Source organism: Papio anubis, chromosome 11 (assembly GCF_008728515.1).
Source record: "Papio anubis isolate 15944 chromosome 11, Panubis1.0, whole genome shotgun sequence".
NCBI lineage: Eukaryota > Metazoa > Chordata > Mammalia > Primates > Cercopithecidae > Papio > Papio anubis.
In genome coordinates this window covers 91306266-91333258 of record NC_044986.1, presented here as the reverse complement: position 1 = coordinate 91333258, position 26993 = coordinate 91306266, and the positions used below count along the sequence as shown (strand labels likewise).

The window sequence follows — 26993 nt, the reverse complement described above, 5'->3', positions numbered from 1 at the left end:
CTGGGTTTCACCATCCCACTGGGATCACTGAGGGTACAGTTCTTGAGTCTGTAGCATTAATGAAGGCAGTGGATTCTCCCTGAGGCCCAAACTAGCTTTTGATTCATGTGTTTTTAGGAACTCTGCTGGTGAACATAATTCTGAATAATTTAGTGTACTATCATTGATGACACTAGATGATAAAAACTATCCTCTACTTAAGTGAATCGAGCAGTAGAAGACACTAAAATCTTCTGGTTTTATAATTCAGTGTATAGAGGATGAGATATGTGGATAAAAATATCAATATTTCATTGCACACAGTAGAAATATTAGAGACACACTGACTTCAGAAAGACAATAGCGGAAGAATAATAAAAGCTTATTGTGCAGGGGTGAGGACAGTTTTTTTTTTTTTTTTTTTTTTTGAGACTGAGTCTCTCTTTGTTGCCCAGGCTGGAGTGTAGTGGTGTGACCTTGGCTCACTGCAGCCCCCATCTCCTGGGTTCGAGCGATTCTTCTGCCTTAGCCACCCAAGCAGCTGGGACCACAGGTGCGTGCCACCAAGCTCGGCTAATTTTTGGTACTTTTAGTAGAGATGGGGTTTCACTGTGTTAGCCAAGATGGTCTCGATCTCCTGACCTTGTGATCCACTCGCCTTGGCCTCCCTAAGTGCGTGAGCCACTGTGCCTAGCCAGTAAGGACAGTTTTGACGGTAGGTAACGGATGCCCTAACCACCTCCAAGGAATAGTTTACTGCTTCATAATGGTTTTTCTAAAAAATAGCTTAATTGGGCCTGGCGAGGTGACTCAGGCCTATATTTCTAGCACATTGGGAGGCTGAGGAGAGTGGATCACTGGAGGTCAGGAGTTGGAGACCAGCCTGGCCAACAGGGTGAAACCCTGTCTTTACTAAAACTACAAAAATTAGCCAGGTGTGGTGGCACGTACCTGTAGTCCCAGCTACTTGGGAGGCTAAGGTAGGAGAATCGCTTGAACCCGGGAGATGGGAGCTGCAGGGAGCTGAGATCGGGTCAATGCACTCCAGCCTGGACGACAGAATGAGACTGTCTCAAATAAAATAAAATAAAAACAAAAATAGAAAATAGCTTAATTGAGGTATGCTTTACAGATCATAAACTGTACGTATTTCAAGTGTATAGTTTGACAAACGGATCTTCCTTGTCTTCCTGCCCTTTACATGAAGGAGTACCCAGGACTCAGCCCTTGAACTTTTTTTTCCAGTTATTCTCATTGCCTGTGTTATGATGCCCAGGTTTGCAGATGTAGGTATACATCTGTAAAACCATCACCATAATCATGAAAATGAACATATCCCTCAGTCCCAAAGTGTCCTCATGCCCCTTTGTGTAATCACTTCCTCCTGCCATGCCTGAAGTTATGTGGATATAGTTATTCATAGTATTTCCTTATAATACCCTTTAATGTCTGTGGGATCTGGAGTGATATCCTTCCCTTATCTCTAATATGGGTAATTTGTGTTTTATCTTTTTTGTCAGTCTTTCCAGAAGTTTATTAATTTTATTGCTGTTTCAAAGGACCAGCGTTTATTTTCGCTATTCTTTTTTTGTTTATTTTCAATTTTGTTGATTTCTTCTCTGATCCTTGTTTCCTTCCTTCCGCTTGGTTAGGTTTAGTTTGCTAATTTCTTTTTCTAGTTTCTTGGAGTGGAAGCTCACTCAGGCTATTGATTTAAGACCTTTTTCTTTTTCTAATATAAGCATCTGATGGCATAAATTGCCCTCCAATCGCTATTTCAAGTGCATCCCACAAATTTTGATATGTTCTATTTTCATTTTCACTCAATTTGAAATAACTTGTAATTTCCCTTGGAACTTCCTCTTTGATCCATGAACAATTTAGAAGTGTGTTGTTTAATTTCTAAGCATTTGGGGGATTTTTCTTTCTCTTATTCAGTTCCAGGTTAGTTTCATTATGTTAGAGGCCATACTTTGTATGATTTCAACTCTTCTAAGTTTGTTACAGTTTGTTTTATTTATTTATTTATTGTTTTCCAGACAGAGTCTTGTTCTGTCGCCCAGGCTGGAGTGCAGTGGCACGATCTCAGCTCACAGCAACCTCCGCCTCCCAGGTTCAAGCGATTCTCCTGCCTCAGCCTTCCGAGTAGCTGGGGGGATTACAGGTGTGCACCACCTGTAATTACCCAGCACCATGCCTGGGTAATTTTTTGTATTTTTTGTAGAGATGGGGTTTCACCATGTTAGCCAGGCTGGTCTTGAAACTCCTGACCTCAAGTGATCCGCCCACCTTGGCCTCCCAAAGTGCTGAGATTACAGGCATGAGCCACATATCCTTTTATTTTAAAGCTGCCTATATCATTATGTTTGAACTGAGTTTCTCATAGACAGCATGTATATATGCTGTCATTTAACATCCATTTTGATAATCTCTATTTATTTGTATATGTTGAGACAGGGTCTTGCTCTGTCCTCCAGACTGGAGTATGGTGGTGCAATCACAGCTCACTGCAGCCTTGACCTCCTGTACTCAGGTGATCTTCCCACCTCACACTCCTGCGTAGGTGGGACTACTCAGATGTGAGCCACCACAACTGGCTAATTTTCTTTCTTTATCATCATTATTATTATTGTTATTATTTGTAGAGACAGGGTCTTATGTTACTCAGCCTGGTATTGAACTCCTGGGCTCAAGCAGTGCCCCTAAGCTGGTGGGATTAGGGGCATGAGCCACCACGCCCAGTAATCTCTGATTTCAAATTGCTGTGTTTAAACCATTTGCATTTTTAAAAATTATGGATGTGGTTGGAATTTTTTTTTCTTTTTAAGATGGAGTTTTGCTCTTGTTGCCCAGGCTGGAGTACAATGGTACGATCTCGGCTCACCGCAACCTCTGCCTCCCGGGTTCAAGAAATTCTCCTGCCTCAGTCTCCCGAGTAGCTGGGATTACAGGCATGTGGCACCACGCATGGCTAATTTTGTATTTTTAGTAGAGATGGGGTTTCTCCATGTTGGTCAGGCTGGTCTTGAACTCCCAATCTCAGGTGATCCGTCCACCTTGGTCTCCCAAAGTGCTGGAATTATAGGCGTGAACCACCGTGCCCAGCCTGGATTTAGGTTTAACATTTTATTACTTGTTTTCTGTTTGTTCTCTCTGGTTTATGTTTGTCTCCTCTTTTGTGACTTCTTTGGGATTATGTGAATATTTTCTACTATTCCAATTTAATTTATGATTTCTTTTTGACGATGTCTCTCCATACAGCTTTTTGTCTTTTTATTTATTTAGTGGTAAATATTATGATATACAAACTTAATTTTTCAGTTTACTAAGAATTAATATTTTACCTTACCCTTTTTTTTTTTTTTTTTTGAGATGGAGTGTCGCTCTGTCGCCCAGGCTGGAGTGCAACGGTGTGATCTTGGCTCCCTGCAACCTCCAGCTCCCAGGTTCAAGTGATTCCCCTGCCTCAGCCTCCCGAGTAGCTCAGATTACAGGCACCCTCCACCACGCCCAGCTAATTTTTGTATTTTTAGTAGAGATGAGGTTTCGCCATGTTGGCCATGGTTTCGAACTCCTGACCTCAGGAGATCACCCTGCCTCAGCCTCTGAAAGTGCTGGGATTACAGGCTTGGGCCACCGTACCTGGCCTTTTTTTTTTTGAGATGGAGGGTCTCACTCTGTTGCCCAGGCTGGAGGGCAGTGGCGTGATCTCAGCTCACTATAACCTCTGCCTTGTGGGTTCAAGAGATCTTCTCATCTCAGCCTTCTAAGTCGCTGGATTACAGGTGAGCACCACCACACCTGGCTAATTTTTGTATTTTTAGTAGAGACAGGGTTTTGTCATGTTGACCAGGCTGGTCTCGAACTCCTGGCCTTAAGTGATCCACCTGCCTCGGCCTTCCAAAGTGCTGGGATTACAGGTGCGAGCCATAGAAAGTAGAGAGATTTTTGAAGGTGTCCTTTCTCCATCAAAAAGAGCTACCTTTTAGCCACAATCTTTTTGGCAGTGAAAAATTCTGTAAGCAGGCAGTGTTTTCTTTCTATGGAATTCAAGAGAGTGTTTTTTATGTAGAACTTAAAAGGATTTATTCCTAGCTGAGACTCAAACTCAAAGGTTAGAATCTCTTTAAACGACTAGAGCACTTGTTACTATAAAAATGTGTTCTACTATAGTTTGTCCAAATAGAGGCATTAATGTTTCTTCAAAAGGAGAGAAAGCCTAAAATTATTTTGAGATATCGTATTTAAATAATTAAAATTCTTTTAGGGTTCCTTAAATGTTATACACACACATTTACTTTTTAGAACAAACAGTTTAATTTACTAATAATATATAGCCCCATTTTAAGCATACAATAAAATAAATTTTGACAAATAAACACATCTGCATCAAGACAGAACATTTCTATCACCCCTAAAAGTTCATGTACTGTTTCAATCAATCCTTCCACCATTCCTGAACCCAAGCAAATACTGATCTGTTTTCTTACGTATTAATTTTGCCTGTTCTAGAATTTCATGCAATTGGAATCATATAGTGTACTTTTTTTGTGTCTAGCTTCTTTCACTCAGCATAATATTTTTGGGATTTACCCACATTGTTGGGTCTATCAGTAGTTCATTTCTTTTTACTGCTGACTCCTATTTCATTGTATTTAATATGAATATACCATAATTTGATTGTCTGTTCACTTGTTGATGAACTGTTGGTTTGTCTTCAGGCTTTGAATATTGTGAATAAAACTGATATACACAGTCATGTAAAAGATCCAGCTAATTTTTGTTTTTTAAGTAGCGATGGGGTTTCAGCATGTTGGCCAGGCTGGTCTCGAATTCCTAACCTCAAGTGATCCAGCCACCTCGGCCTCCCAAAGTGGAAAAAAAAAAGTATTTAAATGGATATGTATTTTCACTTTTCTTGGGTAAATACCTAGGAGAGGGATTCCTAGGCCATATGGTAAACATATGTTTAACTTTATAAGAGAATGCAAAACTGTTTTCCAAAATGGGTGTATTATTTACATACCACCAGTAATGTATAAGGGTTCCACTTGCTCCACATAGTAACTGATTACTGGTATGGGCAGGCTTAAAATTTTAGCTATTTTACTGAGTGAGTAGTTAATCCTATTATGATTTTAATTTCCATTTCCCTGATGACTAAAGACATTGAACATCCTTTCATGTGCTTATTAATACATATATATTCTACATATTTTATTTGAAGATGATTGAAGAAATGCTTCTTCAAATCTTCAAGTCTTTTCTGTAATGGTCAATGTGTCTTATTGGGTTGTGTTTATTTGCATTATTGGGTGATTGGGTTATTTGTCTTATTATTGAGTTATCAAATTTTTTCTGTCTATTCTAGAAATGAATAATTTGTCATATATATGTATATATGTATTTTTTTTCTACAGTCTGTGGCTTGCTATCTTTAGATGGGGAGAAGTTATAAGTTCCAGTGAAGTCAATTTATTATCATTTTTAATGGTTTGTGCTTTTGTGCCCTAAGACATGTTTGCCTATCCTAAGGTTGTAAAGATTTTCTCCTAGTATTTTCTACTTTCAGCTCTTACATTTAAGGTATACAATCCATTTTGAATTCAGTTTTGTGTGTGTAGTGACATTAAGGGTCAAGGTTCATTTTTTTTCCCCATAAGGATGCCCAGTTGTGCCACAATCATTTGTTAGAAGGAATATCTTCTCTCCATTCAGTTTTACCTTTAATCTCTATTGGAAATCAATTGGCCAAATCAATATCCATCAATGTATGAACATATTTTGAGTTTTTCCTCACTGCCTTGACTACTGTAGCTTTATAGTAAGTCTTAAAATCAGGCAGTGTAAAACCTCCAACTTCATTCTTCAGAATTATTTTGGTCATTTTAGATCCTTTGGTATTACATATACATTTTAGAATCAGATTTTCCATTTCAAAAATCCTTCTGAGACTGTAATAGTGATTGTACTGAATCTTTATGTTGACATTATGTCTTCTAGTTCATGAACATAGATATCTCTCCATTTAGGTTTTTAAAAATTTCAGTATTTTAGAGTTTTAGTGTAAAGATCTTGCACATACATTTAAATTTGTTAAAAATTTTATTTTGCATATCATTATAAATGATATTAATATTTACTTTCTAATTATTTGCTGCTAGTATAAAAAATATAGTTGGTTTTTGTATATTGACTATCATATGATCCTGTTAATATTACTCATTGATTAACAAAGTACATTTTTTAGGATTTTCCACACATGTAGTCATGACCTATAAATAAAGACTGTTTTAGTTATTTCTTTCCAACCAGTAAGCCTTTCTTTTTCTTCTTCTTACTTTATTGCATCATCTAGGCCCTCCAGAAAAAGGAAGAAAAGTGGGAAGGTGAACATTCTTGCTTTGTTCCCAATCTTAGAGTAAAAACATTTGGTGCTTTACCATTAAGTATGTTTTATTTAAATTTGTTTTTGGTAGATACCTTTTATCAGGTCCCAAAAGTTCCCTTCAATTATTTGTTGACTATGAATGTTGCTTTTAAAAAATTGGCTGGGAGCGGTGGCTGAGACCTGTAATTCCTGCACTTGGGGAGGCTGAGGCAGGCAGATCACCTGAGGTCATGAGTTTGAGACCAGCCTGGCCAACATGGTGAGATCCAGACTCTACTAAAAATACAAACATTAGCCGGGTGTGGTGGCAGGTGCCTGTAGTTCCAGCTACTTGGGGCTCTGAGGCAGGATAATTGCTTGAACCCGGGAGGTGGAGGTTGTTTTGCAGTGAGCTGAAATCGCCCCACTGCACTCCAGTCTGGGTGGCAGAGTGAGACTCTGTTTCAAAACAACAACAACAACAAAAAGTTCCTTCAATTATTTGTTGACTATGAATGTTGCTTTTAAAAAATCAGCTGGGTATGGTGGCTCATGCCTGTAATCCCAGCACTTTGGGAGGCCGAGGCAGGCGGACTACGAGGTCAGGAGATCAAGACCATCTTGGCTAACAAGGTGAAACCCTGCTCTCTACTAAAAATACAAAAAATTAGCCTGGTATGGTGGCATGCACTTGTAATCCCAGCTACTCGGGAGGCTGAGGCAGGAGAATCTCTTGAACCCGGGAGGCGGAGGTTGCAGTGAGCAGAGATTGCACCACTGCACTCCAGCCTGGGCAACACAGCAAGACTCCGTCTCAAAAAAAAAAAAAAAATTAGCTGGGCATGGTGGTGTGCGCCTGTAATCCCAGATACTTGGCAGGTTTTGAGGCATGGACTCACTTGTGCCCAGGAGGCAGAGGTTGCAGTGAGCCGAGATTGTGCCACTGCACTCTAGCCTGGGCAACACAGCAAGACTCCATCTCAAAAAAAAAAAATTAGCTGGGCATGGTAGTGTGTGCCTGTAATCCCAGCTACTTGGGAGGTTGAGGCATGGACTCACTTGAGCCCAGGAGGCAGAGGTTGCAGTAAGCCGAGATTGTGCCACTGCACTCTAGCCTGGGCGACAGAGCGAGACGGTCTTAAAAAAAAAAAAAATCATAAAAGGGTGTTAAGTTTTGTTTTTTTTGCATCTATTGAGAGAACTATATATTTTTCTATTTTACCTGCTAATGTGCTAAATTTCGTTGATTTTTTATTGGTTTTTATAATTTTTTCAAAAAGACAATTGAGATAAAATTACAAACTGTACAATTCACTCATTTGAAGTATACAATTCAATAGTTTTTAGTATGTTTTCAGAGTTGTCCCACCATCATCACATACAATTTTACAACATTAACACACTTTAGCCAGGTGCAGTGGCTCACATCTGTAATCCCAGTACTTTCCAAGGCCAAGGTGGGAGGATTGCTTGAGGTCAGGAGTTCGAGACTAGCATGGGCAACATAGCGAGACCCTGTCTATACGAAACAACGACGACAACAACAACAACAAAAGAAACCAAAACATAAAACAAAAACAAAAACAAAAGCAAAAAAACAAATCCAACACTTGAAAAGAAAACTCCCTACTCATTACCAGTCACTCCTATTTACTCCTAACCTTTCCAGCCCTGGGCACACAATAATCTACTTTCTATCTCTATAGATTTGATAATTCTACACATTTCCTTTAAATGGAATCATGTAATATGAGGTGTTTTTTTTTTTTTTTTTAGATGGAGTTTTGCTCATATTGTCCAGGCTGGAGTGCAATGGGGCAATCTCGGCTCACTGCAACCTCTGTCTCCTGGGTTCAAGCGATTCTCCTGCCTCAGCCTCCTGAGTAGCTGGGATGACAAGCACCCGCCACCACGCCCAGCTAATTTTTTGTATTTTTAGTAGAGATGGGGTTTCACCATGTTGGACAGGCTGGTCTCAAACTCCTGACCCTAGGTCATCCACCCGCCTTGGCCTCTCATTGTGCTGGGATTATAGGCGTTGAGTCGTGCCTGGCCTAATATGAGGTCTTTTAAAGCTAGCTTCTTTCACTTAGCATAATGTTTTTAAAGTACATCCATCTTGTAGCATTACTGTACATTATTTCTTTTTATTGTCAAAAAATATTCCATTGTATCAATAGAACACATTTTATTCACTTAATCCTCTGTCAGTTGTTTGTGTTGTGTCCACATTTTTGCTCTTATGAGTAATGCTGCTACAGTATTTGTGTATGACTTTTTTTTTTTTTGAGACAGAGTCTGGTTCTGTAACCCAGGCTGGAGTGCAGTGGCATGATCTCACTCACTGCTACCTCTGCCTCCTGGGTCCCGGTTCAAGCAATTCTCCTGCCTCAACCTCCTGAGTATCATACCCAGCTAATTTCTATATTTTTAGTAGACATGGGGTTTCATCATGTTGGCCAGGCTGGTCTTGAACTCCTGACCTCATGATCCACCGGCCTTGGCCTCCCAAAGTGGTGGGATTATAGGCGTTAGCCACAGCACCTGGCTTGTGTATGACTTTTTGTGTGGACTAAGGTTTTATTTCTCTTGGGCATATATCTAGGAATATAATTGCTGGGCCATATAACCCTATATTTAACCTTTTGAGAAATTACCAAACTGCTTTCCAAAGAGGTTGCAACATGTTACATTCCCACCAGTAGCATAGTGGGGTTCCAATTTCTTCACATATTTGCCATCTTATCTTTTGGATTGCAGCAATTCTAGTGGGCGTGAAGTGCCATCTCATCGTGGATTTGGTTTCCATCTCCCTGATAGCTAATAGTGTTGCATCTTTTCATGGTTTATTGGCCATTTACGCATCTTTTTTGGAGAAATTCAAAATGTTTGCCCATTTTTACTTCCATGATTTGTCTTTTTATTATTGAGTTATAAGAGTTCTTTATATATTCTATATACAAGCCCCTCATCCAAGAAATGATTTTTCTCCCCATTTTGTGGGTTGTTTTTAAATTTTTTTGATGGTATCTTTTGGAGAACAATAGTTTTTCATTTTTAATTTTTTTTATTTTTATGTTTTGAAGATGGAGTTTCACTCTTGTCGCCCAGGCTGGAGTGCAGTGGCATGATCTTGGCTCACTGCAACCTCTGCCTCCTGCGTTCAAGCAATTCTCCTGCTTCAGCCTCCCGAGTAGCTGGTATTACAGGCGTTCACCACCGTGCCTGGCTAACTTTTGTATTATTAGTAGAGACGGGGTTTCACCATGTTGGCCAGGCTGGTCTCAAACTCCTGACCTCAGGTGATCCATCCTCCTTGGCCTCCCAAAGTGTTGGGATTACAGGTGTGAGCCACCATGCCCCGCCAATAGTTTTGAATTTTTATGGTGTCCAGTTTATCTTTTTTTCTTTCATTGCCTATGCTTTCAGTGTCATATCTAAGAAACCACTGCCTAATATTATCCTCTAAGAGTGTTTTTTGTTTTTGTTTTTTTTTTTGGAGACGAAGTCTTGCTCTTGTCCCCCAGGCTGGAGTGTGATGGTGCGATCTCAGCTCACTGCAACCTCCTGGGTTCAAGCAATTCTCCTGCCTCAGCCTCCTGAGTAGCTGAGATTACAGGCACACACCACCACTCAGCTACTTTTTGTATTTTAGTAGAGACAGGCTTTCACCATGTTGGTCAGGCTGGTCTTGAACTCCTGACCTCAAATGATCTGCCCGCCTCAGCTTCCCAAAGTGTTTGGATTACAGGCATGAGCCACTGCATCTGGCACAATTGATATTTGTATGTTGATCTTTTATCCTGAAACTTTTCAGAACTCATACCTCAGTTTTAAGGCTTTTTTTTTTCTTTTTTTATTAAGCTCCTTAGGATTTTTCTAGATACAAGATCATTGCATTTGCTAATAGAAATAATTTTACTTCTTCCTTCCCAATCTGGATGTTTTTACTTCTTATAATTATCCTGGCTAGAACCTCTAGTATAATACTGAATAGAAGTGATGAGAGCAGATATCTTTGTCTTATTCCTGATCTGAGAGTGAAAATATTTAGTCTTTTACCATTAAGTGTAATGCTAACAGTGGGTTTTTCATAAATGTCATTTATCAGGTTGAGAAGGTTCCCTTCTGTTCCTAGTTTATTGAATGTTTTTATTATGAAAGATTGTTACATTTCATCAAATGCTTTTTTTCTACAGCTATTGAGATAATCTTGTGTTTTTTGTCCTTTATTCTATTGGTATCATGTATTACATTAACTGATATTCAGATGTTAAACCACCTTTGCATATCTGGGATAAATCCCACTTGGTCATGAGGCATAAATCTTTTTATATGTTGCTGGTTTCACTTTTCTAGTATTTTGTTCAGGATGTTTACATCTATACTCGACAGATGCTTTCTAGTGATATTGTTGGGATTTAGTATGAGGGTAATACTGGCATAATAGAATAATTTGGAAAGTGTTTTATACCCTTTTATTTTTTGGAAGAGTTGGTGAAGAATTGGTATTAATTACTATTTAAGTGTTTGGTAGAATTCACAAGTGAGGTTACCTGGGCCTGGAATTTTCATCGTGGTAGTTTTCTGATGATTAATTCAATCTCTTTGTTATAGATTTATTTAAATTGTCCCTTTCTTCTTGAGCCAGTTTCAGTAGTTGTGGCTTTTTAGGCATCTGTCTATCTCATCTAAGTTATTTAACTTTTAGCCAGGTGTGATGGCTCACACCTGTAGTCCCAGTTTTCTTAGGAGGCTGAGGCAGATGGATTGCTTGAACCTTGAAGGCGGAGGCTGCAGTGAGCCGAGACTGCACCACTGCACTCCAGCCTGGACAACAGAGTGAGACCCTGTCTCCAAAATAAATAAATAAAGTTATCTAATTTGTTGGCATACAGATATTTGTAAACAAGTTATCCCTTATAATACTCTTTTTTATTTTTATTTTTGAGATGGAGTTTCGCTCTTGTTGCCCAAGCTGGAGTGCAATGGTATGATCTTGGCTCACCGCAACCTCTGTCTTCCGGGTTCAAGCGATTCTCCTGCCTCAGCCTCCTGAGTAGCTGGGATTATAGGCATGTGCCACCACGCCTGGCTAATTTTGTACTTTTTAGTAGAGACAGGGTTTCTCCATGTTGGTCAGGCTGGTCTCAAACTCCGGACCTCAGGTGATCTGCCCGCCTCTGCCTTCCAAAGTGCTGGGATTACAGGCTTCAGCCACCGCCCCTGGCCTCATCACCACAAACAGAAACTCTATACCCATTAATCAACAAATCACCATTTTACCCTACTCCCAGCCCCTGATAACGTCTATTCTACTTTATGTCTCTATGAATATTCATACAATACTTGTCCTTTTGTGTCTGGCTTATTTCACTTAGTTTAATCTTTTCAAAGTTCATCCATATCATATCACATGTCAAAACTCCATTTCTTTTTAAGGCTGAATAATATTCCACTATATATACAAACTACATTTTGTTTATCCATTCCTCTGTTGATAGATATTTGATTGTTCTGCTCCTGAATGACTTTTGGGTAAATAATGAAATTAAGGCAGACATCAAGAAATTATTTGAAACTAATGAGAACAAAGATACAGCATACCAGACTCTCCAGGGACATAGCTAAGGCAGTGTTGAGGGAATTTTATCTTAATAGCACTAAACGTCCACATCAAAAAGTTAGATCTCAAATTAACAACCTAATATCACAACTAGAAGAACTGGACAAGCAACAGCAAGCCAAACCCAAATCTAGCAGAAGACCAGAAATAACCCAAATCAGAGCTGAACTGAAGGAAATTGAGAAGCAAAAAACCATACAAAAGATCAATGAACCCAGGAATTGTTTCTTTGGAAAAGTTAGTAAGATAAACCACTAGCTAGACTAATAAAGAAAAAAGAGTCTGGGACGGGTGGCTCATGTCTGTAATTTCAGGACTTTGGGAGGCCGAGGCAAGTGGATCACTTGTGGCCAGGAGTTTGAGACCAGCCTGGCCAAAATGGAGAAACCCCATGTTGACTAAAAAATATAAAAATTAGTGGGGTGTGGTGGTGCATACCTGTAATCCCAGTTACTTGGGAGGCTGAAGCAGGAGAATTGCTTGAATCTGGGAGGTGGGGTTGCAGTGAGCCGAGATCGCATCACAGCACTTCAGCCTGGGCCACAGGGTGAGACTCTGTCAGAAAAAAAAAAAGAAAAAAAGAAAAAAGAGAGAAGAACCAAATATACACAATTAGAAATGAGAAAGATGAAATTACCACCATCTACAGAGAAATACAAAAACCCTATGCACACAAACTAGAAAATCTAGAAGAAATGGATAAATTCCTGGACACATACCACCTCCCAAGATAGAACTAGGAAGAAATTGCATCCCTGAATAGACTAATAATGAGTTCTGAAATTGAAGCAGTAATAAAAAGCCTACCAACCAAGAAAAGCCCAGGACCAGATGGATTCACAGCTGAATTCTACCAGATGTATAAAGAAGAGCTGGTAGCATTCCTACTGAAACTATTCCAAAAATTGTGGACAGTCTCCTCTCCAACTCATTTTATGAGGCCAGAGTCATCCGGATACCAAAACCTGGCAAAGACACAACAACAAAAAAATCTTCAGATCAATATCCTTGATGAACATGGATGCAAAAATCCTTAACAAAATACTGGCAAATTGAATCCAGTAGTACATCAAAAAGCGAATCCACCATGATCAAGTAGACTTTACCCCTGGGATGCAAGGGTGGTTCAACACAAAAAGAAAAAAAAAAAAAAGAAAAAATATATACAAATTAAAAAAAAAAGATTGGTTCAACACATGCAAATCAATAAATGTGATTCATCACACAAACACATAAAAAAAATAAAGCATAATTATCTCAAGAGATGGAGAAAGGCTTTTGATAAAATTCAACATCCCTTCATGTTAAAAACTCTCAATAAGAAACAAGGCATTGAAGGAATATACTTCAAAATAATAAGAGCTATCTATGACAAACCCATAGCCAACATCATACTGAATGGATAAAAGCTGGAAGCATTCCCCTTGAAAACCGGCACAAGACAAGGAACCACTCCTATTCAATATAGTACTGGAAGTCCTGGCCAGAGCAATGAGGCAGAAGGAAGAAATAAAAGGCATCCAAATAGGAAGAGAAGAAGTCAAACTATCCCTGTTTGCAGATGATATGATTCTATATCTAGAAAATCCCATAGTCTCTGCCCTAAAACTCCTTGATCTGAGAACTTCAGCAAAGTTCAGGATACAAAATTAACATACAAAAATCAATAGCATTCCTAAACACCAACAACATCTAAGCTGAGTGCCAAATCAGGAATGCAATCCCATTCACAACTGCCACAAAAAGAATACAATACCTAAGAAGCTAACCAGCAAGGTAAAAAATCCTACAAGAAGAATTACAAAACACTGCTTAAGGAAATCAGAGATGACTCAAACAAATGGAAAAAATATTCCATGCTTGTGGATAGGAAGAATCAGTATCATTAAAATGACCATACTGCCCAAAGCAACTTACATATTTAACACTACTCCTATCAAACTACCAATGACATTCTTCATGGAACTAGAAAAAACTATTTAAAAATTCTTATGGGCTGGGCGCGGTGGCTCACACCTGTAGTCCCAGCACTTTGGGAGGCCAAGATGGGTGGATCCCGAGGTCAGCAGATCGAGACCATCCTGGCTAACACAGTGAAACCCCATCTCTACTAAAAAAAATACAAAAAAATCAGCTGGGCGTGGTGGCAGGCACCTGTAGTCCCAGCTACTCGAGAGGCTGAGGCAGAATGGCCTGAACCCAGGAGGTGGAGCTTGCAGCTCCAGCCTGCGCGATAGAGCGAGACCCTGTCTCAACAACAACAACAAAAACAAATTCTTATTAAAAAAAAAAAAAAAAAAAAAAAAGGGCCTGAATAGCCAAGGGACTTCTAAGCAAAAAGAACAAAGCTGGAGGCATCATATTACTCAACTTCAAACTATACTACAGGGCTACAGTAACCAAAACAGCATGGCACTGGTACAAAAACAGACACATAGACCAATGGAACAGAAATCTGTTGAAGTGTAATTAACATAAAATAAGCACACCCACTTTAGGTGCACCTTTCAATGAGTTTTCACAAATATAATCTCACCATATTCAAGATACAGAACATTTCCATCATCCCCCAAAGTTCCTTCATGTCCCCTTGCAACAATCCCAACCCAACTCTTGGCACCAGGGAATGACTGATTTGCTTTGTGTCACTATTGATTAGTTTTACATTTTCTAGAATTTTCTATAAATGTAATCATAACAATATACTCTTTATGTCTGGTCTCTCAGCATGTTTCAGGGATTTGTCAATGTTTGTACATGTTAGTAGTTTGCTCATTTTTACTGCTGAGTATTATTCCATTCTTTTTTAAAAAACAGAGACAGGGTCTTGCTCTGTTGCTCAGGCTGGAGTACAGTGGCGCTATCATGGCTCACTGCAGCCTCAAACTCCTGGGCTCAGGCAATCTTCCTTGCCTCAGCCACCTGAGTAGCTAGGACTACAGGTGAGTGCCACCATGTCTGGCTAATTTTTTTTATTAAATTTTTTGTGGAGACAGGGTTTCACTATGTTGCTCAGGTTGGTCTCAAACTCCTGGCTTCATGAGGTCCTCCACTTCAGTCTCTCAAAGTGCTGAGACTACAGGCATGAGCCATTGTACCTGGCCTCATTGGTTTTTTAATTTGTTTTAACTGTAGTTAGTTTATCTAGTTATCTATTGATGAATATTTGGATTGGTTGTTTCCAGTTTATGAAAATTATAAAGATGATTAAAATCATTTATGTATATGTTTTGTAATGAACATATGTTTTCATTCTTCTTGGGTAAACACCAAGAAGTACAATTGTTTATATGTTTGACTTCATGTTTTAAAAAAATGACAACTGTTTTCAAAGTGATTGTAACATTTCACATTCTTACCAGCAATGTAGAAGAGTTCTAGTTTCAGTTACTGATTTCTAATTAAATTGCGTTTTGTTGGAGAAGCCCAGTATGTGATTTCAATCCTGCTCGATTTATTGAGATTAGTTTTCATGGCCCAGCATATGATGAATGAATCTGCAATGAAAACACTGTTTAGTCTGCCATTGCAGGGTGCAGTGTTCTGTAAAAGTTAATTGGATCCAGTTAGTTGATAGCGCTGTTCAAGTGTTCTGTATTCATACCAATTTTCTGTCTGCTATTTCTACCAATCATGAAGAGAAGGTGGTGAAATATGCAACTTAAATTATGGATTTGTCTTTTTTCCCTTTCAAATTCTGTCAGTTTTTGCTTCAGGTCTTTTGAAGTTCTACAACTGGGTGCATTCACATTTAGGAATGTTATTTTTTCTTAGTGAGTTGATAGTTTATCATTGTGAAATGTCCCTCCTTAGGTCTGGTAATATTTCTTGTCCTAAAGTGTGTTTTGCCAGAAATGAATACAGTCAATCCACCTTTCTTATGTCTCATGTTCACCTTTTTCCATCCTTTTACTTTTAACATTCTTGTGTCTGTATAAAGTGGATTTCTTGTAGACACCAGAGAGTCAGATCTTACTTTACTACCCAATTGGATAATCTTTGATTTATAATTGGAATGTTTAATTCATATTCATTTAGTATAATTACTGATATGGTTAGGTTTAACTGTACTGTCTTGCTATTTGTTTTCTATTTATACCATACGTTTTTATTTTTTTCTTCTTTTCCTGCCTTTTTGGATTAGTTGAGTATTTTTCGATATTTCATTTTATCTTCTCCATTGGCGAATAACACTCCTTTTTTTAAAAAAAATGGTTGCTATAGGTTTATGGAATACGTCTTCAGTTTATCAGTGTACCTTCAAATAATATGATGCCACTCCTACAATCACATAAATTTTCCGAACCATATACTTTCAAGGTCTTTAGGCTTTGTCTGTTCAGAACCTGAACACCTCTCAGATCTCTGGGGACTGCTCCTCTTAGTTTCCTAGTGGATGCTCTTTGCTTGGCCTCACAGAGTTTTACGTTGTACATGAGCCAAAGATGCAAGAGGGCTCCCATGCGGATTTCTAGCTCCTGCTCTGTCTAGCTTACTCATCTGCGGTACCCTGCCCTAGAAATTCCAGTTGCCCTCCCCCCGTCCCTACTTCTGCTCTGTCTCATCAAGGCAGCAAGGCTGCCACGCCCTGCCTGAGTTACCCTCCTGTATCACAATCTGCAAAACAGCTTCAGAAAGAAAGCTGGGGTGAGCGTGGGTCTTGCCTTGTTTCATTTCTCTTGGGGGTTACAGTTCTGCTTTGTCTGTTGTTCAGTGTCTGAAACAATTGTTTCATATATCTTATCTAGTGTCCTGCTGTTTATTGCAGTAGGGCAAGTCCAGTACCAGTTACTGCTTCATGACCAGAAGCAGTAGTCTTCTCTCATATTTGTTTTTCTTAGACCTTTATTTTTGCATTCGCTTGTACAATTTTTTTAATTTATCATTGCCATATGGTTCATTAAAAATCTATGTTTATTTTCTGCTTAACAACTGCTTTACTCAGTGGGTTACATGTGCTTGCAGACATACTGCTTAGAACATTTTCAAAGCAAATATGCTGTTTGTTCAGACTTCTAATGTAAGCTCCATTATTTATTCAAGCTAGTATTCTAATATTCATTCCATTATTATTATTATTATTATTATTATTATTGAGATGGAGTTTTGCTCTTGTCGCCCGGGCTGGAGTGCAGTGGCGCGATCTCAACTCACTGCAACCTCTGCCTCCTAGGTTCAAGTGATTCTCCTGCCTCAGCCTCCCGAGTAGCTGGGACTACAGGCAGCCACCACCATGCCTGGCTAATTTTTTTTGTATTTTTAGTAAAGACAAGGTTTCACCATGTTGGCCAGGCTGGTCTCAAACTCCTGACCTCAAGTGATCCGCCCGCCTCAGCCTCTTAAAGTGCTGGGATTATAGGCATAAGCCACCATGCCCAACTATCATACCCATTTAAATAGGCGAAAAGATGCTTTAGAGAGATCACACAAGGATTCAAACTCAGATAATCCGGCATCAGGGCCGAGATCTTAACTACAACATATATTAGCTTTCAGAGCAATTTTTGCCTGAATACAAGTATAATATTCATTGTTTAACAGATATACGGCCAATGTGTGTAGACATGACGGAAGGCCCAGTTTTGAATATGGGTTGAAATGTGTTTCTAGCCCTTTCCATTAACACTAGAAAGGGTTGTCTGAGAGACAGTGTGAAGACTTTCCTGGAAATGTTTCATAATAGAATTGCTTATATCCTACCCAGGAAAGTGAAGGTAAAATGAAGTCACTTCACTTCTATGTGGTCCTTGGCAAAGTGATAATCATTTTGCAGATGTTCTTGGCTGCACAGAGCTTTTATGCATGGTATTTCTCTTACTTCCTAAACACATGGGATATTTGAGCCTGACAAATTAGCAGTCTTTTCTTATTTTTTTAATTAGAAGCCTGTTTTCATCGCTGTCTTTTGTTTCGTTTTGTTTTGAGACAGGGTCTCACTCTGTCACCCAGGCCTGGAGAGCAGTGGCACGATCACGGCTCACTGCAGCCTTGATCTCCCTGGGCTCAAGTGATCCTCCTGCCTCAGCCTCCTGAGTAGCTGGGATAACAGGTCTACAGCTGCAGGCCACCATCCCTCGCTAATTTTTGGTTTTTTTGTAGGCAGGGTCTCAATATGTTGCCCAGGCTGGTTTCAAACTCCTGGGCTCAAGCGATCTGCCTGCCTTGGCCTCCCAAAATGCTAGGATTACAGGCGTGAACCACCCCACCCAGCCTTCATTGTTATTTTTATTTTATTTATTTTTTTTGAGACGGAGTTTTGCTCTTGTTGACCAGGCTGGAGTGCAATGGCGTGATCTTGGCTCACTGCAACCTCCACCTCCCAGGTTCAAGCGATTCTCTGCCTCAGCCTCCTGAATAGCTGGGACTACAGGCACACGCCACCACACCTGGCTAATTTTTGTGTTTTTAGTAGAGATGGGGTTTCACCAATTTGGCCAGGATGGTCTCGATCTCCTGACCTCATGACCCACCTGCCTCAGCCTCCCAGAGTGCTGGGATTACAGGTGTGAGCCACTGCACCCGTCCTCATTGCACATTGCTATTTTTCTATCAAAACAGCAGGTTAATACTTTGACATGTTAATCTTTTTTTTTTGAGATAGAGACTTGCTCTGTCACCCAGGCTGGAGCGCAATGGCGCGATCTCGGCTCACTGCAACCTCCCGTCTCCTGGGTCCAAGCGATTCTCCTGCCTCAGCCTCCTGAGTAGCTAGGATTGCAGGCACGCACCACCATGCCCGGCTAATTTTTGTATTTTTAGTAGAGACAGGGTTTCTCCATGTTGGCCAGGCTGGTCTCGAACTCCTGACCTCAGGTGATCCACGCGCCTCAGCCTCCCAAAGTGCCGGGATTACAGGCATGAGCCACTGCGCCCGGCCTGACATGTTAATGTTTTAAAATGAAGAACAAAACAGCTAACCTAAGAAAAACAACTAGCAGGCACCCAAGGGCATCTCAGGATGAAAAATCTGTGGCTGAACAATTCAATCTACATCATAGCCACTGAGAACAATATTAATTTCTCAATTAGTAGCAAGAGCAGAGAGATCATGAACAGATAAAGCTGAGTAGAAAATTGCTAAAACATTTTGAGACATGCTAGCATAAAAGCTTCTTGTAAGTACGGCATGCTTATTCAGTGTAACTAAAACAATATTTGTTAGAAATTATAAAGGGGGCCGGGCGCGGTGGCTCAAGCCTGTAATCCCAGCACTTTGGGAGGCCGAGACGGGCGGATCACAAGGTCAGGAGATCGAGACCATCCTGGCTAACAAGGTGAAACCCCGTCTCTACTAAAAAATACAAAAAACTAGCCGGGCGCAGTGGCGGGCGCCTGTAGTCCCAGCTACTCGGGAGGCTGAGGCAGGAGAATGGCGTGAACCCGGGAGGCGAAGCTTGCAGTGAGCTGAGATCCGGCCACTGCACTCCAGCCTGGGCGGCAGAGCGAGACTCCGTCTCAAAAAAAAAAAAAAAAAAAAGAAATTATAAAGGTAAGGAGGCTGGGCATGGTGGCTCATGCATGTAATCCCAGAACTTTCAGAAGCCGAGGCAGGAGGATTGCTTGAGGTCAGGAATTCGAGACTAGCTTGGGAAACATAGTGAGACCCTATCTCTACAAAAATAAAAATAAAAATAATTACCTGGGTGTGGTGGCACAAACCAGTAGTCCCAGCTACTTGGGAAGCTGAGGCAGGAGGATCACTTGAGCCCAGGGATTTCAGGCTGCAGTGATCCATGACTGCACCACCGTACTCCAGTATGGGTGACTGAGTAAGACCCTGTTTCTTTTTTTTTGAGACTGAGTTTCACTGTTGTTGCCCAGGTTGGAGTGCAATGGCACAACCTCAGCTTACCGCAACCTCTATGTCCCGGATTCAAGCAATTCTCCCACCTCAGCCTTCTGAGTAGCTGGGATTACAGGCATGCGCCACGACGCCTGGCTAATTTTGTATTTTTAGTAGAGATGGGGTTTCTCCATGTTGATCAGGTTGGTCTCAAACTCCTGACTTCAGGTGATTCTCCCGCCTCGGCCTACCAAAGTGCTGGGATTACAGGCAAAACACCCTGTTTCTTAAAAAGAAAGAGGAAAGAAGGCCAGGAGCGGTGACTCGTGCCTGTAATCCCAGCACTTTGGGAGGCTGAGGTGGGCGTATCACCTGAGGTCAGGAGTTCGAGACCAGCCTGACCAACATGGAGAAACTCCATCTCTACTAAAAACACAAAATTAGCTGGACGTGGTGGCACATGCCTGTAATCCCAGCTACTCGGGAGGCTGAGGCAAGAGAATCCCTTGAACCTCAGAGGTGGAGGTTGCGGTGAGCCAAGATCGCGCCACTGCACTCCAGCCTGGGCGACAACAGTGAAACTCTGTCTCAAAAAAAAAAAAAAGAGGGAAGGAAGGAAGGAAAGAAGGAAAAGAGGAAGGAAAGAAGGAAGGAAAAGAGGAAGGAAGGAAGGAAGGAAGGAAGGAAGGAAGGAAGGAAGGAAGGAAGGAAGGAAGGAAGGAAAGAAAGGTAGGTACATGTCAAATAGAAAAAAACCTAGTCTTTCAAATTTTCCTAATAGATTAAAAGACAAACAAGAGCACAGATTATGATGTGGGGAAGAGACTAGGTTCCACCACTCTTTACCCACCCATCATAGCCTGGAATTAGAGCCAATTAGGAAGAAAGGAAAGACCATTCCTGATACCTACTGGGTGCTAGCCACATGCTCCAGTTTCTTGTCTCCTGCACCCGTGGACGGGCTTCTGGAAAGCACCGACCCCTCTTCCTCTTTTAGTACCTTCACAGCTCCTGCACATGGGGTAGCTCAGCACAGGTTTGCTCAGTTCAGGTGACAGGTAGGTTAGAAATGGATTGGGAAAGGTGTTGAAAGTAAGGCTGAGGAAGTTACAATTTATAATCTAATAAGAGCCATTGTAAATTCTTGAAAAGGCTTTTTTCTTCTTTTTTTTTAAATTATTATACTTTAAGTTCTAGAGTACATGTGCACAACCTGCAGGTTTGTTACATATGTATACATGTGCCATATTAGTGTGCTGCACCCATTAACTCGTCATTTACATTAGGTATATCTCCTAATGCTATCCCTCCCCCTCCGCCCCACCCCATGACATGCCCCGGTGTGTGATGTTCCCCTTCCTGTGTCCAAGTGTTCTCATTGTTCGATTCACACCTGTGAGTGAGAACATGCAGTGTTTGGTTTTCTGTCCTTGCGATAGTTTGCTCAGAATGATGGTTTCCAGCTTCATCCATGTCCCTACAAAGGACATGAACTCATCCTTTTCTATGGCTGCACAGTACTCCATGGTGTATATGTGCCACATTTTCTTAATCCAGTCTATCACTGATGGACATTTGGGTTGGTTCCAAGTCTTTGCTATTGTGAATAGTGCCGCAATATTCTTTTAATTAAAAGTGGTTTTGTTAGCATATTGCAGGTTTTCTCAGCCACAGTACTATTGGCATGTGGAGCTAGATCATTTTTGTTTTGGGGGGCTGTCCTGTGCCTTGTAGGATGTTTAGCAGAATCCCTGACCTGTACCCACTAGATGCCAGTGGCATCCCCTAGTTGCAACAACCAAAAATGTCTCCTGGGGACAAAATTGCCCAGGTTGAGAACCACTAGAGTGTTAGGGGGAGTGCTGAGCCTCAAGACGGGAGATCAGAGGAAGAAGAGCCAAAAAAAGTGGGTGGATGGAAGAGACACTAATTCAAGTGTGGTCTAAGAGTAGTGACTCTCATCACTGTTGCTGTGTTACATAGTATTTAGGAGCCTAATATACAAGTGTCAGGTAGTATTGGACTAAAAATCTACAGGAACAATTCATGAGGCATTCCCATTTGTCTCTTTTGGAAAAATATAAAACCTGACATTGCTTGGAGAAAACTGGAGCCAGACTTGTCAGGAAAATGTTATGGCCAGGTGTCCTTTTGCCCGAAGACATTTATCCTTTATGTAACTGGCAATACCAAAAGTAAATGTGCTTTCTAATGAAAATTGTCATTTTATGTTTACAAAGCTTTTGGTTTATTGTGCAAGAGAAAAATTTCCTACAGTTAATGCTGTAGTTCCCCCCTGCTAAGGAGTAAATTGTAAAAATACATGCTGTTACTCTTTGAAATGCGGAGTGATGTTCCTTAAAGTCTAGAGGATGTTACATGAAATCAGCTTCAACACAGGCTTGAGGGGACAGGAACATGAAATATATATTACATGCAAACACTTTGGTTTTGGAAATCTGCACATGTTTATTCCAATGGCATCAGCTGATACTGTGTTCACTGTAACCTAGCAATGTCACAGCAGCATCTGGGGGCATATAATCGTGTCAGAGCTGCTGTTTACCCAGTTAAATGAGACAAAGATTAGGTAAGATTTGTGCTACTTATGATTCAATGCCATGGCTTCATCTTCCTAATCCTCCCTATTTTTGCCCCTGCAAGAAAGAAAGAACAGTTCTAATATCTTCTTGTTTCTGAGTATTGATGATTGGGATATGTGGCTACTTCTGGGTAGATGTCCATTTGGAAAAGATGCTTGCTGAGTGCCCTTTGCACTGACAATGGTGGAAGAAATTTCCTGATTGGGATCTGGCTCTTGATATATGATTCTTAGAGGTAATGTCCCTGTGGATGGTGCTGCCAGTCTGGCCCCTTGTAAGACTTCACAGATAGGCTTGGGATCATTAGAGTGGGTTTCGTTTCTATCATAGAAGGAGTTGATAAAAGGTGCAGGAAATCTACTCCTATTTTCCAAAGTTAGTTTCCAGTATAGTAACACATCCTGTGTAATTTTGTACTTAAAATTCATCTTTCATATGCCTTTTTTTTTTTTTTTTTTTTTTTGAGACAGAGTCTCACTCTGTCGCCCAGCCTGGAGTGCAATGGTGCAATCTCGGCTCACTGCAGCCTCCACCTCTCAGGTTCAAGTGATTCTCCTGCCTCAGCCTCCCGAGTAGCTGGGATTACAGGCACACGCCACCACACTTGGCTAATTTTTGTATATTTAGTAGAGACGGGGTTTCACCATGTTGGCCAAGTTGGTCTCAAACTCCTGACCTCAAGTGATCCACCTGCCTTGGCCTCCCAAAGTGCTGGGATTACAGGTGTGAGCCACCGTGCCTGGCCAACCATCTTGGATTTGTCATTCAGCACAGCATGGAAGTTGGTGCCAGGCATCCTGCTTCTTTGTACAATATTTCCATCTCCTAGGATCATGCCACGTGAGGGAGGCCTGCCTGGGTTTCCACCAGCCCCTTCCCTGGCTTTTGGTCCATTCCAGCTTCTCTGAGCAGAACTCTGTCCATGCTTGGGGGACCAAGAAGGCACAAGGGCAAACACACACATGAATGAAGGTTGTGGGTTATTTAGCGTGAAGCAAGCATCATGGCAGAAGCTGTTTGGGAAGAGGTGGTCTCTCTGGTACTCCCCAGTCTCTTCACTGTTCTCACCCCTTCTCCCACATGCCGTCTCCCCCCACTTCCCCTTCTTTTCCTTTTTTCTTTCTTTCCTCCTTCATTTTCTACATGACATAACAACCTTCAGGTAGCAAAACATCTGCTAGGAGTCATCCTGGCTTTTGTGTGTAAATCTGGTTCTATTTAGGATGCTCTTTAAAGAAAGTTTTATCTTAGGGGGCCAGGAGGATGGCAGGAGTGCTGTCTTAAATAGCCTTAGAGCAGCATGTCCAGGAGCCCAGGCATCTGCTAGAAAAGCATGTGTAGCTGCAAAAGATAAGCATTTCCATCAGTCAGGGAATCAGTGAGTAAGTTTTCTACTACTCACCTGAGTGTGTAGTCCCGCACCCTAGGAAGCAGTACACGGCAACACACCTCGCTGCTGGGCTGGGCTGCAGTGCCTCAGTGCTGCTGCTCACTAGCCTTGTGCCCTCAGGTAACACGCTGGCAACCTGGGCCTCTGCTTCCTGATTCATAACTCAGGGATGACGACGGCAAGCTCCCTCATCAGGCTGTGGTGCAGGTTAAGCGAGTTTATAAATTTAAAATGCTGGCTCACAGTCCACATTCAAGAAATGTCAGCTATAATAATATCATGATCCTTGTCCTCAAGGAACTTGAAAACTAGTTAGACAGAGGGAACAACACATGTGAAAGAATTACAAAAAAAGAGTCAGCCTGGGTGTGGCGGCTCACGCGCATAAACGACATGGAGTTTAAAGAAGAATGAAATGTTTCAGCATCGGAGTGGTCAGATAGTGTTAGCAGAGGACGGAGATTATGTTAGAGCTTGCAAGTTGTTAAGCCAACAAACATTAAGCACCTATTCCTGTGACTCACTCACCCAACTCAGTGTTTGACATATGACATTGATTTTGCCAATCACGTTTTGCTAATCCTAAAACGAGGCACAATTAAGATCTTTGTGCTAGGTTCTGGGCTAAATAACCTTCCATGCATGATGCCATTTCATCCTTTCAACGAAGCTGGAACAAGGTAATTTTTTTTTTTTTTGAGATGGAGTCTCGCTCTGCTGCCCAGGCTGGAGTGCAATGGTGTGATCTTGGCTCACTGCAACCTCTGCCTCCCGGGTTCAAGTGATTCTCCTGCCTCAGCCTCCTGACTAGCTGGGATTACAGGTGGCCACCACCACGTCCAGCTAATTTTTGTATTTTAGTAGAGATGGGGTTTCACTATGTTGGGCAGGCTGGTCTGGAACTCCTGACCTCAAGTGATCCACCTGCCTTGGCCTCCTAAAGTGCTGGAATTACAGGCATGAGCCATTGTGCCTGGTCGAGGTAGTAATAATTTTATGGACAAATAAATTGAGGTTTTGGAGCTGTTAGCTTGTCTAAGATCAAAGCACTAACACATGGCAGAGCTTAGAATGGAGCAGGGTCAAAGATTGCCTGATGGCAGAGCACGCAAAAGAGGAGAAGGTGGGAGGCTGGGCACAGTGGCTTATGCATGCCAGTGATCCCAGCACTTTGGGAGGTCAAGGTGGGAGGATCGCCTGAGCCCAGGAGTTCAAGACCAGCTTGAGCAACACAGTGAGACTCCATCTCAACTGAAAAGTAAAAAATAGCTGGGCATGGTGACATGCACCTGTAGTCCTGGCTACTTGGGAGGCTGAGGCGGGAGGATCATTTGAGCCTGACAGTTTGAGGCTGCAGTGAGCTATGATCGTGTCACTGCACTCCAGCCTGTGTGACAGAGCGAGCCCATGGGGAGGAAGGAAAAGGAGTGTGTGAGGTATGAGAGTCTGGACAGAGAGGGAGACCAGAAGAGGTGTGGAGGGTAGGGACCCAATGAAGTCAATATTCTAGTGGGAACAGGGCATCTGTGGGGGAACCTGAGTGACATACATAATGTGAGACTAATGGGCTACTGGCAGATGAGAGCTCATTTCAGCTTGAGAAAAGGCAGCCAGGCAAAAGGAAGTAGCAGCCATGCAGATGTGACCTGGTGAGGGCTCAGAGTCGGGGCAAAAAGAACAAAAAAGAAACTGTGAAGTCTAGGGGACCCCTTGAAGGCAATATTGACAGGTGTCTGTGACAGCTTGGCTGATGATGGTCAGTGAGAGAGGGAGTGTGAGAGTGATCTCAGAGTCCTTGCCCCAGCAGTCCTGAAAATAGTGATCTTCAACCAGGCCAGGAAAACAGGGAAGGTGGGTGGGAAAGGAGGTGCTGTTTTACACACATTAAACTTAGGGGAACGTGTGGGAATCCTGTAAACATTTGGACAGACAAAGACTGGGGTATATGGGGGAGGCCAAACCTGGAGACAAAGATTTGAGAATCAGCCATACAGAGGGAAAGGCTACATCTCCAAGGCAGTGGTTCACGGACAAAGGAAAAGTGGCCACAAAGGGAAAAAGAGCGATTGGTTTGGATGGTTACAGGAAAATCAGGAAAACAGAAACAATGTCTCAAGGAAGAATATAGCCCTCCACAAGAGATAGATCAGCAACCACTCAGGTCTTATGAGGAAGCAGACTCGGACTCAGTGGACTGTGAGGGTGGAGGAATTCCCCACCTGCCTCTGGGTGATGGAGAATCTACCTGGGAGGCTTGGGGATGACAGATGGAGGGGAAGAGCAGTGGGTTTTTGTTTTTTTTCATAGAGACAGAATCTTGGTGTCACCCAGGCTGAAGTGCAATGGTACCATCAAAGCTCTCTGCAGCCTCAAACTCCTGCTCTCAAGATACTTCTGCCTCACTCTCCCAAGTAGCTGGGACTGCAGGCACACACCACCATGCCCAGTTAATTTTTGAATTTTCTGTAGAGATGAGGTCTCACTATGTTGCTTAGGCTGGTCTCGAACTCCTCGGCTCAAGCGATTCTCCTGTCTTAGCCTCCCAAAGTGATGAGATTGCAGGCATGAGTCACTGTTCCCAACCTCCAAGTCTTTGTTAAAAACGGATTTTTTATTGATACATGACAGTTATACATATTTCTGGAGTACATGTGTTTATTTATTTATTTAGAGACAGAGTTTCACTCTGTCGCCCAGGCTGGAGTGTAATGGTGTGATCTCTACCAGCTAATTTTTGTATTTTTAGTAGAGACAAGGTTTCACCATGTTGCCCAGGCTGGTCTCAAACTCCTGACGTCAGGTGATCTGCCTGCCTCGGCCTCCCAAAGTGCTGAAATTACAGGCATGAACCACAGTGCCTGGCCAATAAGAGAGTGTCTGAATTTTGGATTCAGTGCAGGGGTGATTCAGACCACTTGAATTAAAAGCTCTTCATTCGGGTAAATGAAGCCTCAAACATCTCATCCCATGGCCTGTATGGTGATTGAAATCGTGACCTTAGTGTTGTTAGCACCATGCTCTAACCAACCGAGCTAACAGGCCACACGTGATATTTACATAGATGCATATAATGTGTAACGATTAAATCAGAATATTAGGATATCCATCCCCTCAAACACTTACCATTTCTTTGTGCTAGGCACATTTCAAATCTTCTAGCTATTTTGAAATATACAATAAACTACTATTAACTACAGTCATCCTACTGTACTAGCAAACGCTAGAACTTATTCTAATTGTAT

At 41.5% G+C, this 26993-nt stretch overlaps 2 protein-coding genes across 21 annotated transcripts in view; one reads left to right on the top strand and one right to left on the bottom strand.

The window, feature by feature from the left end:
* The window catches only part of CCNY (cyclin Y), a 310137-nt gene that overhangs the window by 36194 nt on the left and 246950 nt on the right, over positions 1-26993 (top strand). The window lies entirely within an intron of this gene.
* The window catches only part of LOC103887425, a 115505-nt gene that overhangs the window by 62476 nt on the left and 26036 nt on the right, over positions 1-26993 (bottom strand). Inside the window, exons 3-4 of one of the 18 annotated variants that reach the window (XR_004177047.1) lie at positions 23764-24059; positions 15029-15472 (exon numbers count right to left, since the gene is read on the bottom strand). The exons of 15 other annotated variants lie outside the window; for them this stretch is intronic. The gene's annotated coding sequence lies outside the window, so the exon portion shown is untranslated. Of the gene's footprint in view, positions 1-15028; positions 15473-23763; positions 24060-26993 lie in introns of those variants that run through there. 2 more of the 18 variants (XR_004177048.1, XR_004177049.1) reach the window with 2 other exon arrangements.